This window comes from Hylobates moloch, unplaced genomic scaffold (assembly GCF_009828535.3).
Source record: "Hylobates moloch isolate HMO894 unplaced genomic scaffold, HMol_V3 SCAFFOLD_5, whole genome shotgun sequence".
Taxonomy (NCBI): domain Eukaryota; kingdom Metazoa; phylum Chordata; class Mammalia; order Primates; family Hylobatidae; genus Hylobates; species Hylobates moloch.
The window spans coordinates 24,851,922-24,876,514 of record NW_026652280.1 but is presented as its reverse complement, the minus strand read 5'-3'; the positions used below and the strand labels follow the sequence as shown (position 1 = coordinate 24,876,514).

The window sequence follows — 24,593 nt, the reverse complement described above, 5'->3', positions numbered from 1 at the left end:
AGGCTGAGGCGGGTGGATCACCTGAGGTCAGGAGTTCAAGACCAGCCTGGCCAACATGGTGAAACCCCGTCTCTACTAAAAATACAAAAAGTTAGCCAGGCGGGGTGGTGGGTACCTGTAATCCCATTTACTTGGGATGCTGAGGCATAAGAATTACTTGAACCTGGGAGGCGGAGGTTACAGTGAGCTGAGATCGTGCCATTGCACTCCAGCCTGGGCAACAAGAGCAAAACTCCATCTCAAAAAAAAAAAAAAAAAAAGAAAAGAAAAAGAAAGAAATACTACCTTTTTAAAATCCACTCTCCTGTTGATGTACACTTAAATTCTTTCTTTCTTTTTTTCTTTTTTTTTTTTTTGCTGCTATGAATAAAGTTGCTATGACCTTTGATCTTCAAATCTTTGTGTGGCATATTTTTATTTCTCTTGGTGAATACCTAAGAGTGGAATGGCTGAGCCACATGCTAAGTGTACATTTAGCTTTGTAAGAAGCGGCCAAATTTTATTCCAAAGTGATTGTTGCATTTTACTTTCTCCAGTACAAATAGTTTCTCCACATTCCCATCAGCATTTCGTATTCTTAATATTTTTAAGTTTAACCCTTGTAGTGGTATCTCATTGTGATTAATTTGCATTTCTTCGAAGGCCTAATGGTATTGAGCTTCTTTATGTGAGCTTATTAGACATTCATATATCTTCTTTTGAGAAATGTCTACTCAAATCATTTGCCCATGTAGATGTGTAAGAGTTATCTATATATTCTGGATACAAATTGTTTGTAAGATATATGTATTGCAAATATGTTCTTCTCTCGTTCTGCAGCTTGCCACTTTTTTTCATAACAGCTTAATTTGATATAATCCCACTTACCTATTATTGTCTTTTATGGTTTGTTCGTGGTATGGTAACAAGTTCACAGAGGAAGAATTCATCTCATGGCTACAATTATTAAAATTCAGTTACTTGATTGATTCTGGATAAGGCAGTAATGTTAAGGATCTTCCCATAGGAATGATTGTTTCTTATACTTTCTATTAGCTAATCCCTCAGATAATGAAACGATTCTCAGACGTTGTCCTCCTAACCCCTTAGATGTCTAAATAGAAAGAGTTATAGAGACTCAGGGATATGAAGGAAATGATAAGTCATTCTAGCTATCCTTACGTTGAATAAACATTTTAGTATTCAGACCATTTTTTTCCAACACAAATTTCCAGAACCTATTTTTATTAAAGAGATCAATGTAGCATAACTCATCTGGATATTAGAACAAGACAGGAAATGAGGACCTTCTTTCCAATGTTTTATTTAGAGGATACCTGCCTGAGTTTCCACAGCTTCACAGTGGAATGTCTCCAGTCAACGTATCACTTTCTCTCAAGTAGAATCATGACCTGGGAGTGGCTAAAATGGTCCTGTTGGCACAGTGAGAGCTTTCTAATTAGTTAGAGCTAGGTATACATGCTGGATTAGCAACTTCGGCAAGTCTCTTAAAAGTTCTGAGCCACGGTTTCCTTCATTTGTAAAATGTAAAGCTTGGGATATATAAGCCAGTATATAGCAGGCTCTCACTAAGTGATAGATAGATAGACAGATGATAGATAGATAGACAGATAGATAGATAGATAGATAGATAGATAGATAGATAGATAGATAGATAATATAAAGAATGAAATGAGGATATTTTACTGCTAGTGCATTTTTATTAACAGAAGAAAGGAGGCTGAGAAATTGATGAAAACATATGACAAGACTAAAACTTGGTCTTTATTTTCAATAAACTCTACCTAGGTTTTTGGTCATGATGATAATCTAATAACCTACTTTCATAAGAAGCATTTATTCTGGAAGTCATGGATACTAAATAGTGTCTCTGGCATACAAAACCTAAGAGGCAAGTGGTATCATAATAATTTTTAAAGATAAGGTAAAATACAGTTAAATGTTACTAAGACCGTATTTTCCTATGAGACCCTTTAAATTTTGAATTAGTAAATCAAAACTTGAAAAATACAAAAGGACAACATTAGAACACTCACCTACATTCCTCTGGCCATCCCACCGTGTCACCCACAGCCCTGTTCCTTAAAGCTAAAGAGGTTTCACATATTCAGTGTTTCCATTTGCCAATACAGTCAAAGATGAATATATATTCTTTCCTCCCTTTTGTCACACAAAAGTTAGTATACTAAGCTCACTATTGTGCATCTGGCTTTTAAGAAATATAGTGGCTATGAGAAGCTACTAAGAATCATTCCAATGTTATGTACTGTGCTGCTGAACCAAGAACTCTAAGCTCTTTTTCTCTTCTTTTTTTGAGACAGGGCCTCACTGTGTTGTACTCCAGCTCACTGCAACCTCTGACTCTTGGTCTCAATCCATCCTCCCACCCCAGCCTCCCAAGTGGCTGGGACTACAGGCATGCACCACCATGCCCAGCTAATTTTTTGTTTGTTTGTTTGTATTTTTTGTAGAGAGAGGGTCTCGCCATGTTGCCCAGGCTGGTCTTGAACTCTGGGCTCAAGCAGTCCACCCACCTCCATCTCCCAAAGTTCTGGGATTACAGGGGTAAACCCCTGTACCTGGCCCCTAAGCTTTCTTTAAGTAAAAAGTGACCTACCTCCTGGCAATGGCTTAGTTCTCCTTTTGCCTAGAGACAGAAGGTGGCAGTAGGTAAGAAGTCAAGGCCTCTATAATATCTGAAGACATAGTCTAGAGTTAAATACTTGTGAAAACAAGCTCTGAGGATTCTGACATTCTACTTTCTGGCAAAATCAGCCTTAAGGGGTTTGTTTTAGCCTGAAGGCTTGTGCTACAAATAAAAGTATATTTCAGCGTAAAAGTTAATGCAGCTTTTCATAGAGGAGTGAATGTTTTCATATGCAAAGCTTGAAAGGGAAGGAGAATCTAAAGCAGTCTTACTTTTCTGATTAGGACAAATGACCAGGAGAAAGCCTTTAAGGCAATTGTTTGCAAGGTGACTTAATTGTCACCCTGGAGGAAACTGTAAGCCTCTTGTAACACTGTCCTTCAGGAAACTTACAGGACAGACCTTTCTGGCAGTCGTAATGGTGGGTGGAACACGGTGTTGAAGTCATTATCATACATGCGGTTTATTTGATGATTAAATTGCCCGGAAGCAGTTTCATCTTTCTGAGTTTATAAGCATCCTAGCTTGTTTTTCAAAAACCTAAAGGTACATGTATATGATGTTACTTAAATCTATCAGAACAGAAGGCAGGAGGAAGTTGGGGTCAGTGATACAAATATTATAAAGTATAAGGTCATTTAAATCATTCGTAATTTATTTACTAAGAATACATTTGCTATGTCTGCAATAGATTGGCCTTCATTTCTGTGTTTTACCTCTGCTAATAATCAAGTTTATTTGCATTTTCTGAGTATAAAGCAAGTAATTATGAGAACAAGTGCCCTGAAGACAGCTGAGTGGTAGGTGTAAGGCAGTCTGGCTTCCAGATTTTCTATGTTTCTAGACTGTGAGACAGAAAACAGCAAATCCCTGGAGTCTAACCACAAGGAGGATGCTGCCCACTTGCATATAAAGACCAAAAGCTTCCAGCTGCATAACACTGTGCTTTCCTCTGTGGATGCTGGCCATATCCCAGGACCCTGCTAATAGGGCTCATGCCTCCTAAAGTGTGCAGGAAAGCCTTGCAAATTTTGCATCTATGTCAACTCACCCTGTGAGGTCAGCTTTTGGCAGGATGACCAGACCATGTACTACTTTTGGAAGCCTGCAGAAGTTGCTGGCAATCCTCAGAAGTGTGTCTTCCAATTTGGAACAAGATTTTCAAGCCTAGATAGAAACAGAGAAAATCATTTTTCTTCCTGGTCCTGTATAACATAATCTCAAGCATTCTTGGGCACCCACTCTTATTGCCTAAGCCAATGATTGTGTATCTGGCCCCTAATTCCACACTACTCTGCAGCCTCTCATTCAGCTATTGTGCTATTTAGCTTTTACATACTGTAGTTTTCAACATTTTATGTCACTGTAATTTTCAGCATTTTATGTCACTATACTAACATAACTGAATTAGAAGCTCTTTTTGTGGCGGTATTCTATTATTCATTCAGCCCATATTGATTGAGTTCCTACTATGAATCAGATCCTTTTCTAGGGGCTGATAATAGAGTTGCTGTTATCTTGGAGCTCCAGACAGTACAATGCAAATATGGAAATGCATCTATAATATGTGAGATGTGAATAATTAATGAAGATCAAGGGCCGAGAGAGTAGGAGCTGATTTCCATTGAATCATGAGGGAAGGATTCTCAGTCCATGTGAAACGTAGGCAGAGTCCTGAGTTCAGTGAGGGAATGAGCCATTCAGACAATAAATGCGGGAAAGAGCACCTAAGGCAGAGGGGATGATGACTGGTGGATGCCTGATCCTTGCATAGCAGTGTGTTTATCACATTCCAGGAAGAGCAAGAAGGTAAATATGGCTAGAATAAAGAGGGAGAGAGGAGAGTAATAGGAGGTGAGATCAGATACACAACAAAGAGCCAGAGTGGACAGAGCGAATCAGCTCATAGATCCTTGATAGAACTGTGGCCCTTATGCCCAGTGAGATGAGAAACCCTTGAAGAGGTGGGGCAAATAAGAGACATGCGCTGTTACGTGTTAATGGTTCACTTGAGGGCTCTTAGGAAATCGACTGTAAGGGAGCTGGGGAGAAGCACAGACCAGTTACAGAGATACATCACAGTCCAGACGAGATGTTAGTGGTGAAAACCAGTGCCTAGAGGAGTGATTCTGACATAATTTATATCCAGCAATCATCCCTCAAGATAATTTGGGCCAAGCAATTTGCCTGAATCTGTGCTTTTTACCACTGTACTAACTTATTAAAATAAACAGTGAATAAATGTTATATCAAGAAGATAGATTGATTTCATTCATTGGAAAGTGTGTGAGCCATGGCTACTTGTATATCTCTTAGGTAGCTCATACTGGACCCAGACAAAATGATTAGCAGATTTGGATCTTTAATATTTCTTCTACCTTTCTTGTCTCATTTTAGGGCAACGTTTTAGTTATTTATTTTTATTTCAAAATGTGATAAAGAAATCTTCTAAGAGAAGATAAAAACCTGTTTTTATTTTCCTTTAAGATTTGGGCTATACTGATATTCTAGCATTTTGAGGCTTAGACAATAGGTGACTATATCTCATCATTAGCAATCTAGACCCAACAGCTTGTTTCTTTTTGAAGGAGAATGTAGAGAGGGTCAGGCCCAAGGCTATCTGAGGAAGAAAAATATTTCAGAAAATGTTCTTTTCATCACACACACATAAATGACAAATGTTTGGGGTAATGAATATGATAATTATTCTTATTTGATCATTACATATACATTGTATACATGTATTGAACTCTATCTGAGGAAGAAAAATATTTCAGAAAATGTTCTTTTCATCACACACACATAAATGACAAATGTTTGGGGTAATGAATATGATAATTATTCTTATTTGATCATTACATATACATTATATACATATATTGAACTATCACAATATACCCCATTATTATGTACAGTAATTATGTGTCAATTAAAAATAATAGTAGCCTTTCCATGTTACCCAGAGAGGGTCCATATGACATTATTCTGAATTCCTCTCAGAACTTAAAGGGACATTTTACAATGGCCAGAGCCTGTGATGTCCTGAATATGAAAGAGGAGGATGTCCTCAAGTTTCTTGCAGCAGGAACTCACTTGGGTGGCACCAAGCTTGACTTCCAAGTAGAACAGTACATCTGCAAAAGGAAAAGTGATGGCATCTGCATCCTAAATCTGAAGAGGACCTGGGAGAAGCTTCTGCTGGTGGCTCATGCCATCATCACTGTTGAAAACCCTGCTGATGTCAGTGTCATACTCTCCAGGAACACTGGCATGTCGGCTTTGCTAAAGTTTGCTGCTACCACTTGAATCACTCCTATTGCTGGCCACTTTGCTCCTGGAACCTTCCCGCACCAGATCCAGGCAGCCTTCCAGGAGCTGTCTGCTGGTGGTTACTGACCCCAGCCTGTCACACAGGCATCTTACACTAACCTGCCTACCATTGCTCTGGGTCACACAGATTCTCCTCTTTGCAATGTGGACATTGCCATCCCATGTAACAACAAGAGACGCCCCTCAGTGGGCCTGACATGGTGGATGCCAGCCTGGGAAGTTCTGCATAAGCGTGGCATCATCTCCCATGAATGCCCATGGGAGGTCATGCCTAATTGCTACCTCTACAGGGATCCTGAAGAGATTGAATAGGAAGAGCAGGCTGTGGCTGAAATTCCCAGGAGGAATTTCAGGGTAACTGGACTGCTGCACATCTTAAGTTCACTGCTACTCAGCCTGCAGATACCCCTGAGCCCACTCAGCAGTTCCCTACTCAAGACTGGAGCTCTTGGCCTGCCACAGAAGCCTGGTTTGCAACTTGACTGCTCAGGCCACCAGATGGGTAGGAACAACCACTGAGAGGTCTTAAGCTGTTCTTCCACAGACTCTAAAGCAAGATGGAAATAAGCTTGATGGAAAATAACCATCAACTTCTAAAAACATTAATAATAATAAAAGCAAAAAAAATTTTTAAAAGAGTCATTAGAAGCATTCACACTGTCAATCAGTATTTACAAATATTTACTGGGATATGTATTCATAAATATTTATAAATATAAGTATTTATAAATATTTAATAAATATTTATATTTATTATATATTATTATTTATAATATATAATAAATATAAGTATAAATATTTATTAGCTACCCTGCTGGCCAAGATAAATAGATACAAAGATGGATACTGCAGTCTGGTGGATGAAATAGCAACTAATATACAGCTACATAGAAGAGCGATGCCAATCACAGGATACAGATGTGCAGGATGCTATGAAAACTGAGAAGGGAGGCGGTCTCACTCTATATGGGTGAAGCATGCCACAAAATATTGATATGTGAGATGAAGCTTCAAGGAGATGCAGGTGGACAAGGAGGTCCACTGACAAGTTTTAGTCTTTGTTTGAGAAGACTGAAATTAGTAGGGATTCCCTCTAAAAATGAAATAGTCCACAACTGAAGAAAAACTTGAAGATTACGCCAGTGTCATCAGATGGCAAGAATATCCATAAGTTAGATCTCAGGTATGAGGTAAGACTCCTAATTGCCAATCGGATGAGACAAAAATCAGGAGGTTGACTTTGGTTTCTGGATGGTAAGAATGTTACTGCTATTGGGAGGATTTGTGGTAAGACCTGAGCCCTCAGTGGTGTCAATAATCTTTAAAGACTTGTTTTGAAGTATTGCTACACGGGTCATACTTTATTCCATGAAAAGTTTCCTGAAATATTGCAAGGGCTTTTGAAAAACAAATTTGGCCTTATTTTATACAGATCAGAGATGCTTGTAGATGTAAGAATCTTACAACTAATTGTTTTTATGTAGTTAACACTTTTTGTCTTTGGAGGCATTCAAGCTTACTATTAAGATAGAGAGGCTGGAATAAATCAGCTTTGATGCAGATTCTGGCTCTAGTACCTACCTGTTGTCTTTCTTTACTTTAATTAGCCTTTGTTTTGTCATCCAAAAAATTGAGAGAATAATAGTGCCTTCATCACAGAATTATGATGGAAACACAGTGTATGTAAAGCACTTAGCAAAATGGCTGGCGTGTGTTAAGTACTTAGTGCATAAGATTTCTTATTATACTCAATCCACAATTCACTTTTTGTACACTTGCATTTCATAATGATTTTGCCTCAAGTAACATACTAAATTATATAACACAAACCAACCTTTATCTAAGAATTCTGGCTTAGGGGCTATGATGAAAATATGCTTCCTGATAGTGAAGAAAAACAGTACAGAGATTTAATGTTTCCCTGTAAGTAAAATAAAATCAGTCTCCATGTATCTAAAAAATGTGTATCTGCTTCAGATTATTTTGTAAAGTTTTGCCAGGCAAGACCAAGACAGGATTTTTATGTTTGGCTTTGATATACCCCAGCCTACTCTCCATAGAGCAGCACCTCCTCCCCACAATCTCCAATCCTATATAGCCTCAAGTTTCTCCTCAACTGCCCTCATTTTTGCTTGTGAAAGAAGAACTCTATCTTGCATAACTTTTTCTGTCCCCTCCTGATGATGAAAATTTGCCAGCCCAATGTCTCACTCTCCATATTACCTTATAGAAGAATACTAGTTAATATAATAATGATTGTTAATATCTATGGCCTACTTCCAAATGACGTGGATAAACTAGCAAAGTCCTTTTAGTACATTTGTTTTGTTTTAGTCTTAAATAGATTTAAACAAAAATAAAAACCTGGGTAATACCAATGCCATTTTGCCATGGGTATGAATTGTAAATTGAAACAGATGGCTGGTGATGCTTAACGAATGACCACGGTGGATAATTCAGTCTGAGGAATGTGAGAAGACTTTTAAACAAAATCTGAATAATAGGTCTTGACATTTCATTGCACATGTGTTTGTGTGTATGTGCCCACCTGCATGTATATCAGTTCATTTAAATTCTTTTGCTTCTCATACTTTGCCTACCAAATAATTATGATATTCCAAAATATGCATGGGTTTCAGAGCCAATGTTAGTTATTAAATTGTGTAATTAGACTTTGCAGCTCAAGTATTTTATATTCTCATAAAGATTTTGTGCATAAAGACTTTATTAAATGTTTCTCGGCTGGGCATGGTGGCTCCTGCCTATAGTCCCAGTACTTTGGGAGACCAAGGAAGGCAGGTCACTCGAACCCGGGAGTTCAAGACCAGCCTGGACAACATAGTAAAACCCCATCTTTACAAAAAATACAAAAATTAGCTATGCTTGGTGATGTTGCTGTTGTCCCAACTACCTGGGAGGCTAAGGTGGGAGGATGACTTGAGCCCAGGGAGGTGAAGGTTGCAGTGAGCTGAGATGGTGCCACTGCACTCCAGCCTCAGCAATAGAGTGAGACCCTGTCTCAAAAACAAAAAACAAAACAAAAACAAGACTTTCTCAGTGGTTGATGCTATTCTATTTAAAATTATAATATTTAATTATATCTACAAAATCATCTGAGTCCTCTTAAGAATTTACACATTTCCTGTGAGGATGGTGTGATAAAGATATAAGCACTAAAGGGACTTTGGAGTGCTCTGTAGAAGTCAGAATGATTATTGTCGGAATTTGATGAGACAGATTCTCCTGGAACCTCACAGCAGTTCTCAATTCTATGCCTTAACACACTGGGATTAACTATGATATATGTCACAAATAATTTCTTATTAATAAAATACAACCATTTCCAAATGAATCGCTTAAGTTTACATTGATTTAAAACTCCCTTAAACAGTGTGGTCCTCTTGAGTGTGAAAAAAGGCAGTAGTTACAGATATCTTGTGTATGGCTTAAAACATGGTCTCAGACTATAGTGGGACTATGAGTCCCCTGGGGAAGCTGGTAAAATGCAGATAGATGGACCCAATCTGGGTTGAGGCACAAATTTGCATGTTTAATGAGTAACTCAGGTGATTCTGACACAGATGCATAGACATCGCATTTTCACAAACAGTGGTGATGGGATCAAAGGAAAGCTTCCCATCTGTCCTTTATAGGTTCACTGAAAATGAAGTGACAAAAGACAGATTAATAGGGGAAAAAGGCATACAGCATTTATTTTAATGTGTGTGTGGATACAGAAGCCATACCCAAAGTATGAAACTCAAAGAGGAACTAAATGGTTGAGGTTCACATATGCTCTTCGTAGAAGAAAAGTGTACAGACCCAAGAGGCAGACATCATTTTGTAAACTATTCTCTGATTCTCTGTGGAAGATGGATGGGACAAATTACAGAAGGTGAGGGGCAGAACACGAGTTGTCTTATTATGCAGGTAAAGTTCCCCAGGTAACTTCTGGGAGTTGCCCTTAGAAGAATAGGTGAAAAGACTGTCTGGGCATGGTGATGACTCCCAATCTCTTTTCTTCCTCCTTGGTGTTATCCTTCCTGGTTATTTGATGGGGTTTCTAGGGAGGGAGCCTAAAATAAGACAATTGCATTTCTTTTGCAAGGAATCTTCTTTAGATAAGAAAATTTCAGAAAGAGTCCCTCCCAGTGATTCTGGAAAGAGGATCTGAGAGACAGGGAGGTAGGGGAAAGTCAGAGAGAGAACTTGGTTCTTAGGCTTATTTCTATGGCCTTTCCATTTTCAAAGCACTCAGCATGCTGAAACGCCAGGTTTTGGAGAGTCATTTTCTGAGCCCCAGTGGCAGCTTGACTTCACCAAAGGCAATCAATCTCAAATAGACCTCTTAACTTCCTTCCAGCCCAAATCCCTTGCCATAACTCTCAGTCTCTAAGACCTGTTGGGGTATATCCTCAGCCAAAGGAGTTTGGGCTCACAGATCCTAACTCCTTACGACAGGTGCTAACATCTGCTAATTCCTAATGAGTTACCCTCCTACTCAACTGTATTATCAGAGATTGCAGAGGAGTTCTCTAGATTGTGTTTCACTTCCACCTACAAAGAAAACTGAAAAACAATTTTTTTTATTTCTCAAAAGAATGTTATATTTTTTAAAAGCTACTGAGTGGGATAAAAGAGTCCAAAGAAAGCTACAATTATTAGCCACTTATCTTGAAATAAAGAGAGTTAATACAGAAGGAAGAAAGGAATAACATTTTTCTAATATTCATAAGTATAAAATAGAGGCTTTGGATTTGGGTGGGGGGTTGGTTGTTTTTTGTTTTGCTTCAAGCTCTAATAATGTTAGCTGTGTTTTTTACTGTCAATCAATACCTCTTAGTAATTGTGCTCTTTGTTTTGGACTTTTAAAAATAACTACTGTTTAAAAATCCATAGAGACAAGCTTTTAAATATACCTCCTGTTATTGAATGGCTCATCATTGATGTTTGGGATTTTGCATCAATTAATGTCATAATTTCAACAATTCTGTGCTTGAACTAAAAAGATAAATGACTCACGCTATATTTATGTACAACAGAAGTTCCAGCTCTCCTCACTAGTCACTCTAGTATGTCTCTGTCCATTCATATTTGTAAAAGGAACTGCTTCCTTCCATTTTTTATCAATTAAATTAATGATCATTTTCAGAATCTTATAATGATCCAGTGCTAGAATATTGGAAAACAAATATTTTATTTACTGTCAGCAGTGTGAAGATGTAACTATCTCTTGAAATGTTAGGAATCTTTATTTTTTATTTGCTTGAGTAGAGAAGGATAACATTACAAATTTTACTTGAATTTTTAATGTTTAAAGTTTTAAATTGCACTGAACAACTATATAGAAATTGGACTTTCCTTCCTTCCTTCTTTTCCTCCTTTCTTTTCATTGTCACTAATACAACACCTATTCATCGTCAGTCAATTTGGCTAACACTAAAGAAACAAAGACCCAGCCTTTGACAGCTCTCCCAGAGTTAATGATCTAGTTGCAGAGACAGAGGAAGGACACAGTAAACCCAAAAGAAGTTAGTAAGTACTGTGGAAGCATCAGATACTGAGTTCACTGAAGGAATTCATTCATTTTTTGAGTGCCAGCCTCTGTCTCAGTGCTGAGGATGCAGAGTACATTCACCAAATTCAAGACACTCAGGTTATAGAGAAAAAATGATTAATTATAATACCATGTTATAAGTCTAATGATAGAGAATTGCACAGAATATTTCAAAAAGCAAAGAACCTGTAAGTCAATGGAAACAGGTGCCATTTTCTGGAAGAGAATATAACAGAAATGAGTCTTAGGTGATGGGCAGGAGTTAGCCAAGCAAAAAGCTGAAGGCCACAGGCACAGGTTGCAAAGCATGTCAGAGAGGAGCAACAAACAAAATGTTACTTCTGGGGAATTGAGTTCTAGGCAGAGAGTAGAGAGTTGTAAGTGGAGAGGAAGGCAGATGACAGTCTGCAGAGAGGCCCATGGCCACCTGAAGAGAAAGGACTTTATCCTGCCCTCGAGAGACACTGAAGTTAAGAGGGTAGTCAGACAGCTTTTTACCTTTTACACCCTGGCAGTTGTATAGCCAATTGGTTTGAGAAAGACAATACTAGGAGCTTGAGGCACTGGAGTAGTTCATATTAGAGGGCAGGCACAGGAGTGCTGAAGAGGATGGTAGCAGAGAGATATAAAGGAGGTGAGGTCTGCAGCACTTAGTGGTTGGCTGATAAGGGGAAGTGATGTAGAGGGGGAAAGTCAAGAAAGACACCCCAAGTTCTAGCTTGGTTGACTAGATGGAGGCAGTGCTAGTGACTGAGAATTTTGGATGTGAAATAGGCATGAATAAAATGATCAATTTGCTTTTAGACACATTGATTTGAGGTGACTGTGTAACCTTGGAGGAGCCATCACAGTTAATTAGATATTTGAACGTGGGAGTGGGCATGTGAGAGATTAAATAGACTTGGGGGTCACAGATTAAAGGGATTGTTGAAAAACTTTTGAGTTTTATTTTGGACACAATGAATTTAGGAAGTCATTGGAATATAGCAATGCCTCTACAAAACTCAGAAGTGAGGTTGAGTGAAAAACCAGAGCGTATTCATGGACTGTATTTCTCTGAGAATACACAAAGTATAACTGACTAGGCAGTTAAATCTACCCAGGTGCTGGAGGAAGATGTAAGAGATATAGGGAAATAGATGAAGCATAGAATAAAGAAGCTCCGTAAGAAATTGAGCATTGCATGTATGAGGCTGTGGGAAAGCAGTTGAGGAGATGACACAGTCATTACAGAAAACACTGAGCCAGGAAATTATAGAAAATACTGAGCCAGTTCCTGAAATGAAAATTTCTCTGGTTATAATTTCTCTTGGGCTACAAAGTAACAATTTACGCTTGCTGGGATCTCATAGTCCTCAGTGGCCCCAACAGGCTCATGCCCTTAGATCCAAATTGTGGCGTTATGATAAGGAGCTAGTTCTTCCCATCACAGAAGTTATTACTACTTGCAGCCATTCAATTTAGCACATCATGACATACAGGGGTGCATTTTTCTGTACTTGCTTTGCATGTAAATTGAGGCAGTGGTGAACACAGTGGGTGGTGAGCTCACTTTTTTACAATTTATTTTAAAATTGTAAGCTGACAACTTATAATTTTCCATATATGGGCACTAACTGTCACATTAAGCCATAGCCTTGGTTCATTCAGGCTTATGGGTGGTGACTCTCAACTCTGGCTACCAACTGGAATCATTTGGGGAGATTTTATTAAAGACCGATGGAACAATCCATGCTCCAAAGATTATGAGTTAATTGCTCTGGGGTGGGGCCCAGGCTTTCATAAATTTTAAAAGTCCCCCAGGTGACTCTCATGTGCAAAGAAGATTGAGAATCATTGCTGTAAAGTAAGGAAACACCTGCTTTACCAAATCAGATTAGCTGCAAATAAATTGAATAAAATAGGGAACGTGTGGGAGAGTGTATTCACATGGAGGGGGCATTGAGGAGTGAAACAGCAGTGTCCTAAGCAGCAAGAAATTTTTTCTGTTTGGGGTTTGTTTGTTATTTTTAACATTTAAAGTTACCTGTGGAAGGTAGACAATTGACTGGAGCAGTAGGCAGCCTAGAAGTGCCTGTGTTCCTCCCAGCAGCCAGGAAGTATATGAAAGTCCCTTATCAGCAGAGCAGAGATGCGTGCTGTTGTGGGCATTTGACAGGGCATTCATCCCACCGTGGAAGAGTTCCACCAGCTGCATATTTATAGTTGCCTGCCTTGGGGAGTCTGCCCCTTTTTCCAAGCTATCCACTTGGCTGTCTACTTTTTGTACCTATCTCCAGAGAGATATAAAGGAGGTGAGATCTGCAGCACTTAGTGATTTGACTGATAGGGGAAGTGATATAGAGGGGGAAAGTCAGGAAAGACACCCCAAGTTCTAGCTTGGGTGACTAGATGGAGGGCAGTGCTAGTGACTGAGAATTTTGGAGGTGAGATAGGCATGAAGAAAATGATCAATTTGCTTGACATTGATTCGAGGTGCCTGTGTCACCTTGGAAAAGCCATCACAGGTAATTAGAAATTTGAATGTAGGAGTCTGGGCATGTGAGATATTAAATAAATTTGGGGGTCACAAGATTAAAGGGATCATTTAAAAAACTGAGTTTAATTTGGACACAATGAATTTAGGAAGTCATTGGAATGTGGCAATGCCCCTACAAAACTCAGAAGTGAGGTTGAGTGAGAAACCAGCAGCATATTCATGGACCATTTTTCTTCCATGCCTTGTATTCTAGTACTTTGTTGAACCTGCAGGCTTAACTAATCATTGTTTGGCCTTGGGCAAGTTATTCTAATTCCTCTAATTTCTATTTCTTTATCTGTACATAAGTTTGCTGTGAAGGTAAAATCAGATAATACATCTAATGTACCCATCTCAGTGGTAAACAGATTTTAAGCCCACAGAAAAATGGTGATTTTTCTTCTTAATGGCAGCCACAATAAAGTAGCTAGTCCTTGTGTAAATCAAGTGGCAGTGCAGTTCAATTCATGATTTATAATTTATTTTGTTATTTGTTTTCTTCACCTAGATTTTTCCCTAAAACAAAAACATGCCCGTAAGCTTTCACAGGTGCATTCAATGTAATGAACAATAGAAGAAATAAGAAAGATACCTGTGTACGTTAATTGCTTGGTAATTTGTACGTAATTTATCTCAATGCATAATTTATGTCACTTATCACACCCAGTAGTTTTGCCATTTTATAAAATAGTAAGTTAATTTCCAGCCCACCGGAGCCATACACACTCACACACTTGGTGTTTAGAAGAAATATTTATACCAGCAGACCCAACTGTTTATGGATTCTCTATTTCCACTTAGAGAGATTAGACCAAGAAAATGGTGGCCTGTTTACAGAATGAGGGTTGAACAGGACTGTTCTTCTTGAATGTGTACCCTTGTTTAAAAAATGCTTTATAAATTGCATTAATGATATGGTTTGGCTCTGTGTCCCCACCTAAATCTCATCTTGAATTGTAATCTCCAGGTGTTGAGGGAGAGACCAGGTGGGAGGTGATTGCATTGTGAGGGCAGTTTCCCCCACGCTGTTCTCATAATAGTGAGTGAGTTCTCGTGAGATCTGGTGGTTTTATAAGTGGTAGTTCCTCTCTTGTTCTCTCTCTTCTGCTACCAGTTGGAGAAGGTCCTTGCTTCGCCTTCACCTTCCACCATAATTGTAAGTTTCCTGAGGTCTCCCCAGCCATGGCTAACTGTGAGTCAATTAAATCTCTTTCTTTTATAAATTTTCCAGTCTCAGGTAGTATCTTTATAGCAGTGTGAGAATGGCTAATAGAATTAGCTATATGAATATAAGTTACTGTTATTGTTAGCAGAAAATGGGGTCTTGATCCAGACCCCAAGAGAGGGTTCTTGGATCTAGTGCAGAAAGGAATTCAAGGCGAATTACAAAGTACAGTGAGAAGAAATTGAGCTTTATTGAAAGCTCCTCCATTACAGAGTAGGGCGTCCTCAGAAAGCAAGTGAAGGAATGCACAGTCTTTGTTTCAAGTTTTTCTTATATAGGGGTCTTGTCTATGTAAAGGTAAACTAAGCTGTGATTATGTGTAGGTGGGCTGACAGCATGACAAAATTTATCATTTTGTTGATTTAAAGAAAACCATTCCTGACATTTTAATGTGTAAATACATCAAAGCATAACTATAATTATCCTGAAAGCATATATTGTTATGAATATTGGGACATCTGGACTTTCTGTTGTTGTAGGAGTTTGTCCTTGTAGGTATCTTTAAATCGTTTCCTGAGTTGTAAATATCTTATGACCATGTGACTGGCAATAAATGTGCCTTGCTAGTTTTGAGATGGAGTTGATTTTAAAATGGTGTCAACTCTGGCTCTCCTAGGCTCCTGCATCCCTGACATTATTGCTATTAGGATGATGGTTTATTGACTCTTCTGTGAAAGAAAAAGATTGAAAATAGCACATTTTCAGTACACAGCATATTGCTCTGTTGGCACTTCGGAAATGCTTGCTTACTTGCATTTTTAAACATGTCACTTAAGGCTGGGCACAATTGTTCACACCTGTAATCCCAGCACTTTGCGGGGCCTAGGCAGGCGGACCACCTGAGGTCAGGTGTTCAAGACCAGCCTGGCCAACACGGTGAAACCCCGTCTTTACTAAAAGTACAAAAATTAGCCAGGCATGGTGGTACACACCTGTAGTCCCAGCTACTTGGGAGGCTGAGGCAGGAGAATCACTTGGACCCGGGAGGCAGAGGTTGCAGTGAGCTGAGATCACACCAGTGCACTCCAACCTGGGCGACAGAGCAAGACTCCATCTCAAAAAATTAAATAAATGAATAAATAACTTACAACTTTCACCTGAAAAGGGTTTTGTATTCAAAAATTGTTTCTCTGTGGCATTTAAGGGAGAGTCTCTAGAATTCTTCCCCTATGTGACAATGACAATGTAATCCTCAAAATTAAAGACCATGATAAATTACAAGTAGGTGATTTCCCCTTCCAGGCACTTTGGTATTTCACTCTTTTCAGAGCTAATGAGAGGTCAGATAAAATAGGCCAACAGTATGGTCTGCATCAGATCACTACTTTGCAGTAGTTTTATTGTGCAAATGCCTCATCTGACACCAGATCTCCATCTTTATTAACGTTTAGTTTGAATGCCTGGAAGGAAAAATCAATAATAGCAAATGCCCGTGTTTTAACACAGCCATCAGAGTTCCATCAGCCAAATGAATGTGTAGGAAAATCATCTTGGTATCAGTGGGCAATGATCTTGTTAAACTATTGCATAAGGGGAAGCTGAATATTACATAGAAAGCAAATACCAGCGCCACCAAAGTCTGTCCTTTGTCACAGCCCTGTTTGAAATAAAAAAAAAAAAAACCAGCAAAGACCTCAACCTATTAATAGTAACTGTTTTGATTGGCTGTTTCAGTAGGGATATAGGTAGTATTGTCTATCTGCAGTTTATTTGTGTCTGTACACAAAATGAAAACATCCATCACTGAATAATAAAGAATTATAACTGAGTAGTGTTATCGACCTACTGAAAAAGTATGAGATGATAATTGATTTTCAGCTAGGTCATTCTGTGAAACATGACCTCCACTGTATAAAAATCAACAGGAAAGATGAAGGAATTACCCAAAAGTTTGCCTGTTCTGTACCAGTGATATTTCCTTAGGTAATAGAAGCACAGTGTGAAAGTACCAATTTACATTTCCTTGGAATCATTGCCACCATTTCAGTTGAAACTGGAAGCATTTCCTTTCTATTTCATATTGTACTTAATTAGGTCTCCCATATTATTTAAGGAGCTCAACGTTGATACTCTGAATGTAGGTTCAATTCTTCCAGCCCCTAAAATACTGCTTTTCTAGCATGGTTTTTTTTTCCCCCCAGCCTTCTTTAGCCCCTAGGAACTTACCATACTATTATTCAGAGCTACCGATTCAATGTGGAGAGTATAGTAATACTATAGCTGTAGTATTCTGAAGAATACCACAGAGCTGGTGTTGATGAACAGAAACCTACTGTGCTGTCTTCTGGACTGGATGTATTTACGAGTCTGGGCAGGGCTAGCCACAAGCCAGACTTTGATGTATATTTGTCTGGTTTGCCTTAGTACTGTACCAGATATTTATGTTAAATGAATATGGATGAATGGGTAGATGAAGGCATGAAGAATGAAGGTGACAGATACAGGAATACATGACTAAGGTGAGTTGAGAAACTTCATTTGACTTAAAAGATGATGAATTTCTGTACCTATCATCATAGTACTCATCAGGTTCTTCCTTTATATCTAACTAAAGTTTCATATTTCATCTTAGTAAAAAATGTATAGGGTAATCTTCATGGAAACAGATCAAAGCTACTCCATTTGGCAAACAAGCAGTATGGGGTTCAGATAGTATGGCACCTGCAATGATCACTAGAGATCTGGATAGAGCCAGTACCCAAATGGTCAGAGATCCATTAGGCTCAAAGCTGCTGGTCAATGAGAGATGAAGACCAGTGGTCCTGGTTTCAGAGCAGGAGTAGGCAAAAGTCTCAATTAGGAGACAGACCCAGATATTAGCATGCCAAGCATAAGCAGAAAAGGAAAGTGTCAGATAACAACCATTTAAAAGGACATCAGAGTCAGACAGAATAGGGGAACCTGGGAGCCCATGAATTCCCAAGCCAGTATCAAAGAAAGTCAGGATCAAAATGTAGAGATAAAATTCGAGCTCTTGAGGGCTCAGGAAAAAAGCTATTGCTCTAACATCAGAGTGGCTCTAACCTCTGCTGGATGTCTGTTGGACACCAATTAGAAGACTATTTCCTTCTAAACTTTGCAGTTATCACACCTTTTGACTATAAACTATTTCATCTTAATTTGAGAAACAACGATTGCATAATAGTAAAAAAGATGGTGTGAAATTAAATCAACTCTTTCATGAGAAAGCTGTTGATAAGTAATTTTATTTACAACCTCTTGCTGTATATATAATGAATTGTTATATGTGTTCACTAAAAACTGAATATGAACAGATTTGTATAAATTATAAAAGGGACAATGTAATTTCTCTAAGGACCAATTTGATAAAATTGGGACTAAAACAGGTTACTTATTTTTCTTTGTAAACACTGAACAAGATAGTTCTAGTTGAGATCATTCTAGTACAGAAGGACAATAATAGGTTTTATGGGACTTGAAGTTTGTAAAATTTGAGAAAGCCTCTTTGATTTGATTATAATGTAATTAATTATAAATACAAAGTTAGGTATGAAAACAATCTTTCAAAATGACAAAAATCCCAAAAATTACAAATTCTTTTAAAAATTGACAAATACAAAAAATCACAAAATCTAGAAATATTTTTATTAGTAAATTATCTGACATGCCTCTACAATACTTGCTTTTCTTTTTTTGAGATGGAGTTTCACTCTTGTTGCCTAGGCTGGAGTGCAATGGTGCGATCTCGGCTCTGTTGAGTATTAGGTGTAAGATCAATGTTGTGCTGTGTAACCTAGGTTTTTTTTAAGCCTGTATTTTCTAGACAATGTGTTGCCCTCTGTTAGATAATAACCAAGTGTTTTTCAATTCAATTTCTAGGTAGAGGTATGACAATTAAGATTGTTGTCAATTCCCTGGTCATTTGATGCAGACACTGCCTTCACTGTAACTTAAAAAAATATTCAGTAACTTCTCATTTGTTCCATTCAATGTACTTAATACTTACCTGAGCCATTATGTTTAGGGCATTGTGTAAGTAACTGTGGATGATATGAAGAAAGGCCATAGAAAGGTTTTTCCTTTGAAGAACTGACAATCTCAATTAAAGAGATTAAACTAGCATCCAAATAAATGCAGTACAAAATTTAATAAGAGAAATACCCAAAGTGTGTTTTAAACAAAATGTTAAGAGGATACAAAAGGTAGAAAAATATATCGGGTTTGGGAGAAATCAGAAAACACTTCATGAATGAAGGATCATCAGAGATGGCTCTCGAAGGTTGGGCAGTCGGTAGACAATGATGCCTCTCTCCAGCTTGCAAGTGACCAAAAACAATGAAAAAAGGAACAACGACGGAGCTAAGAGACCCTACCAGATTTTAATACCAATTTTTGCCAGGAATTCTGAATGAATAACTTCCTGTCAGAAAACCTCCCTCAAATGAAGGCATTGGATGGTGATTGTAATGAGCTCTGTAGTATGCTGAAGTGGGAGCAAATGCCAGACCAACAAACAGGAGACTGGGTGTCTTGTCCCTGAGCAATCACTAATTAGCTTTGAGTCATTTAACTTGCACAAGCCTGGGCCTCACTTAAAATGAGGTTGAGGGATCAGAAGACTTCAAACGTTTCTCTATAGCTCTGAAATTGTATAATTAGCACAAACTCAACCCCAATTTCTATTATTCTTACAAGAAGTAAAGAAACATTTCCTTTTAATTTTTCAAAGTTTTGTATTCTGTCAGTGAGAAACACAGTACAACACACAGTAGTTGGTCAATAAGCACATGTTGAATCACTACTAGTGTCAAGAAATACAGCCTACAAAGTGGAAGTCACTAACTGGTACTGAGAAAGTTAGGTGTGATACGGACAGAAGGCAGGGAAATACTGGGTAGAGGAGGGCAGTCCCTGGCGAGGGCCACACCCTCAAGCCTAAGACTGTGGCCTAAAGTGAGAATGTGCATTCCTGTTCTCCCATTCAAATATGCTGTTTGGCCCACCCCTCCCCACCATCCTGTACCCATAAAAAACCCAGGCTGTACTGGCAGAGGGGCAGCAGAGTGATAGGGAAGGAGAGAAGAGAAGCAGCAGCTGGGTGTTGGAGAGGAGCAGCCTGACTTCAGAGGTACAGCTTGATGGCTGGACTTCAGAGAAGAGTTCAGCCAGGGATGGCCGTTTGGCCAGGGGAAGACCACCTTCCCACTCCATCTCCTTTCCAGCTCCTTATACCACTGAGATCCACTTTCATTGGCAATAAAATCCTCTGCATTTAGCATCTTCAATTCGTTCCTGCAACCTGATTCTTCCTGGACACCAAACAAGAGCTCGGGATACAGAGGGCTGTCAAACCGGGCTGTTAAACACATAAGCTATATGCAGGCAGCAAAGCTGAAGAGGACACTGTAACACACACTCTCTGGGTCTCTGGAGGTTGTAGATACCCCCCAGAAGCTGCTGTGGGGGCCACACAAAGTTCTACTCCTGCTGGTGCCCAGAAGCACTCATCCCAGCCCCTGTACCCACTTACCTATGATCTCCCCATCCTGTGAGTGGTTGAGAGTTGGGGTCTGAGTAAATGTGCCATCCCCTTTGCAAGTCCTGTGAAAGGGTCAAGGGAACCATCCCACTTCAGATGTAAATTCAGAGGGATAGGAATACAAAGATAACTAGGAATGCTGAGTGAAATGGATGTAGGGGAGGGAGGTGTGGATGTAGCTTATAGACAACTTGAAATTTTATTCTGAGTGAGGTGAAATGCTATGAAGGGTTTTATATACATAATTTAGGAAATACGTAATTTAAAGTTTTGAAAATATCATTTTGGGAGCTAATAGTCCTTAGGGGTCAAGGATGGAAACAGGGAGACAGGAGGCCATTGCTTTAGTCCAGGCAACAGATAATTTGAACTTGGACATGGCAAGACTATAAACATCTTAGTGAAAGGGGAAAAGTGTGGTGTGCAAGTTGATGCTACAGGGTAACGTAACACAGAGAAGAGGTGAGATTCAAACCAGATCATGAAAAGGGGAAGAACTTTAAGTGGGCAGGATGGCAATTCTCTTCAGGCAGAACTCAAGGGGCAACAATGAGGATGCAATGTTTGGAGGGACATGGAGTAGTTGTCCCTGAAGCCCTGGATTCTCTCATGGAAGGGAGATAAAGCACTACAGCTAGATGAAAGGCCTTTGAATAATACTCTTAGGAAATGGGAGAATATTCTTTAGATCATATGTAGGAAGAGATCATTGTCGAATCAATGGGAAAGGTCTATGGAGAGGCAGCTGTTAAAGGAGAGGTATTCTTTTTTCTTTTTTTTTCTTAACTGAATATCAAGATATTTGCTTGAGAATCTGATATCACAAATGGGATAATTTATAGTATTTCATTTCCTTCATTCTCCCTGCATGCCCTGTCTCCCAGAAGTTATAATTTGGGAAGTAAATCAAGATTTCAGCTTAAATTGATGCCAGAGCACTCAGAAGTTCATACTGAGCCCCACTGTAGTTTTTCAGGCTGAGCTCAACTCCTTAGACTCTTTAAGATGTAAGTCTTTGCTTTTCTTTTAGATAGGTGAGATCAGTTTCCTTCCCTAAAAAGAAATATTTTCACTCAAAATAGAGTGACTCAAAATATAGAGTTGTTACAGCCCTAAAGTTTGCATGAGAAATTCAACACATTTATTCATCTCTGCCACATAAATGCATTTCCTATCTTCAAAACAATTTATCTTCAAAACTTTGCTCTATTTGAATTGCAACAAAATATGCTAAGCTATGGGTATTTTGAATAGGAAATACCAAACAGTAAAACAGGAAAAGGTACCCTACTTCCCTGCTTACATACAATGGTTATAAACCTTCATCTTGGTTTATCCTCTGTTCACAGCAGACTCAAGCAGGCAATAACAATCACTGGGCTGAGACATAGCCCTTTCTCTTCCAAAAACCAACGCTTCTCTTATTTCTAAAGTAGTGAAGAAGAAAAACTCAAGAGGCAATAATCCAATGTGTCAATAAATCTCATTGGCTCTATTTAAAAATCTAAAATAGAAGCACTTCTGTGTTACCAGACGATGCCTCTGATGGATTGTTGATATCTGAATGGCCTCTTAACTGCTCTGGCTGCTTCACCCTTATTCCCTGTAGCAGATTGACTAGTGTCCCTCCAAAATCCATGCCCACCCAGAGTCTCCTAATGTGACTTTATTTGGGATTAAGTCTTTACAGATGTAATTAGGGTAAGAATTGAGATGAGATCCTAATGGATTAGGATGGGCTCCAAATCCAGTGGCAGTGTCCTTATAAGAGACAGAAAAAGAGAAGATACAGAAACACAGCAAAGAAGGAGATGTGAAGACAGAGACAGAGATTGGAGTAATGCGTCTACAAGCCAAGGAACAACAGAGATTGGCAGCATAAGATAGATTCTCCCTATGAACCTCCTCAAGAATCCCCGTGTTGACCTCTTGATTTCACACTTATGATAATTCTGTAGTTTTGTTTTTTAGATGGAGTCTTGCTCTGTTGCCCAGGCTGGAGTGCAGTGGCACCATCTCAGCTCACTGCAACCTCCACCTCCTGAGTGCAAGCAATTATCCTGCCTCAGCCTCCTGAGTAGCTGGGGTTACAGAAGTGTGCCACCATGCCTGGCTAATTTTTGAATTTTTAGTAGAGACGGGGTTTCACCCTGTTGGCCAGGAAATTCTGTAGCTTTAAGCCATCCAGTTGGTTGTAATTTTCTACGGCAGCCCTGGGAAATGAATACACTCCCCCATAGTCTAACTTTATTTCCTCCTACTCCCGCCCTTGTTCACTCTGCCAATTGTGCACTTTGCAATAAGTTAGGCAATCCAAAGCACAATCCTGACTTGAGCCTTGACACTTGCTATTTCCTCTCTTGGGGAGTATCTTTCCTTCAGATGTGTGCTGGGCTTTCTCAGTAACGTCTTTAATATTCTGAAAGATTACTTGTCTCTGAGGTCTTCCCTGGTGATCTAATTGAAAAATCACATACCTTCCTCCTCCCCAGCACACTGGGCCCCACTCCTTATCTGTCTTCCCTGCTTTATTATTCTTCCCAGCACCTATCGCTCAGACAAATATTTTACTCCTCCATTTGTACATTGCAGCTCCTTCCTCCAGTTTGCAGGCTCTGTGGGCAGGGGTTTTTACTCTTTTGCTCACTCCTATATCCCTCACACCTGAGGGGTTCTGTGTGTGTCACAATGAGTATACCCAGGCATAAAGGAATAAATGTGTAAATTAAAGAAATTTATTTTCCTTCAAATTTATTTTTACTTAATGCATTCATTCATTCATCAAATATTTATTGAGTCTCTAAGCTCAAGGCTTTGATGAATATTAGGCTTTTTTAAAACAACACTTAAAGTTTTAAGTTTTCTGAAGGCAAGGAAAGCTTTCAGGAAACTTAAAACTTCAAAGAGTAAATAAATAATATAGACAAAACGCAGTAAGGGAGGGTAAGGGAAAGCAATCTAAAATGAGAGTATTATGGTTCACATACTGTGCTGGTATTTTTAGTGTTTGAAATATTTTAATGTATTTTAATAAATTCATCATTTTATATATATGTCTATGTGTTTATTTATTTATTTATTTTTGAGAAGTCACAGTGCAGACCAATGAGGAACAAGCTCCTTCCAAAACCATAAATTGCTATAGATCCCAGGAAGGGAGAGGCCATTTCAGGCCAAGTTGTTCAGGGAAGGCTTCTTGGAGGAGGTGGTATTTGAGCAAAGCTATGGTGGGTTGCATGATTTTGGTAGGTGGAGATTATCAGTACATGCTCCAGGAATAGCAGATAAGATCATGGATGTAACAGATGTGCACTGTGTCCAGGTTTAGCGGGAGAGAAGCCTGGAAATACAGGCTGAAATATTCTGCCTACAGTACAATGTTAAGTGGATTCCTCTAGTTCTGTTCAAAGGAGAGAGAAACGGGTAAGAAGAGTCTCTGCCATTTGAATGTATTTGAAAAACTTTATGACTCAGGCTTTTATCCTTAAATCCCTGTGCCTTATTTGTTTCTTCTCCCCTGTACTAAAGTCCTACACTCAATTCAGGACTCCAGCAAGTGTTTGGTCTCTGTAGAAACTGGCAAATTGGATGAATGAGAGGTATGATGGAGCCTGGTTTTCAACTCTTGGTTTGTGCTAAGGAAAGAAGTATTGAGAAGGGGAAACTTTCTAAGTTCTCTTTCTCTGGTTATTGGTGGCATTTGTCACCTCTAATCAAGCCATCTCTCTGCTAGCTCTGACATCTGAACATTGCTCTTTCTCATGCACACATTTCTTTTCAGGAGACTATTCTCTGTCTTGCCCATAGTAGATACTT

The 24,593-nt window shown here is 38.9% G+C and overlaps 1 protein-coding gene across 1 annotated transcript in view; it reads left to right on the top strand.

Annotated features, from left to right (window-relative positions):
• The window catches only part of RAB27B (RAB27B, member RAS oncogene family), a 183,667-nt gene that overhangs the window by 21,673 nt on the left and 137,401 nt on the right, over positions 1 to 24,593 (top strand). The window lies entirely within an intron of this gene.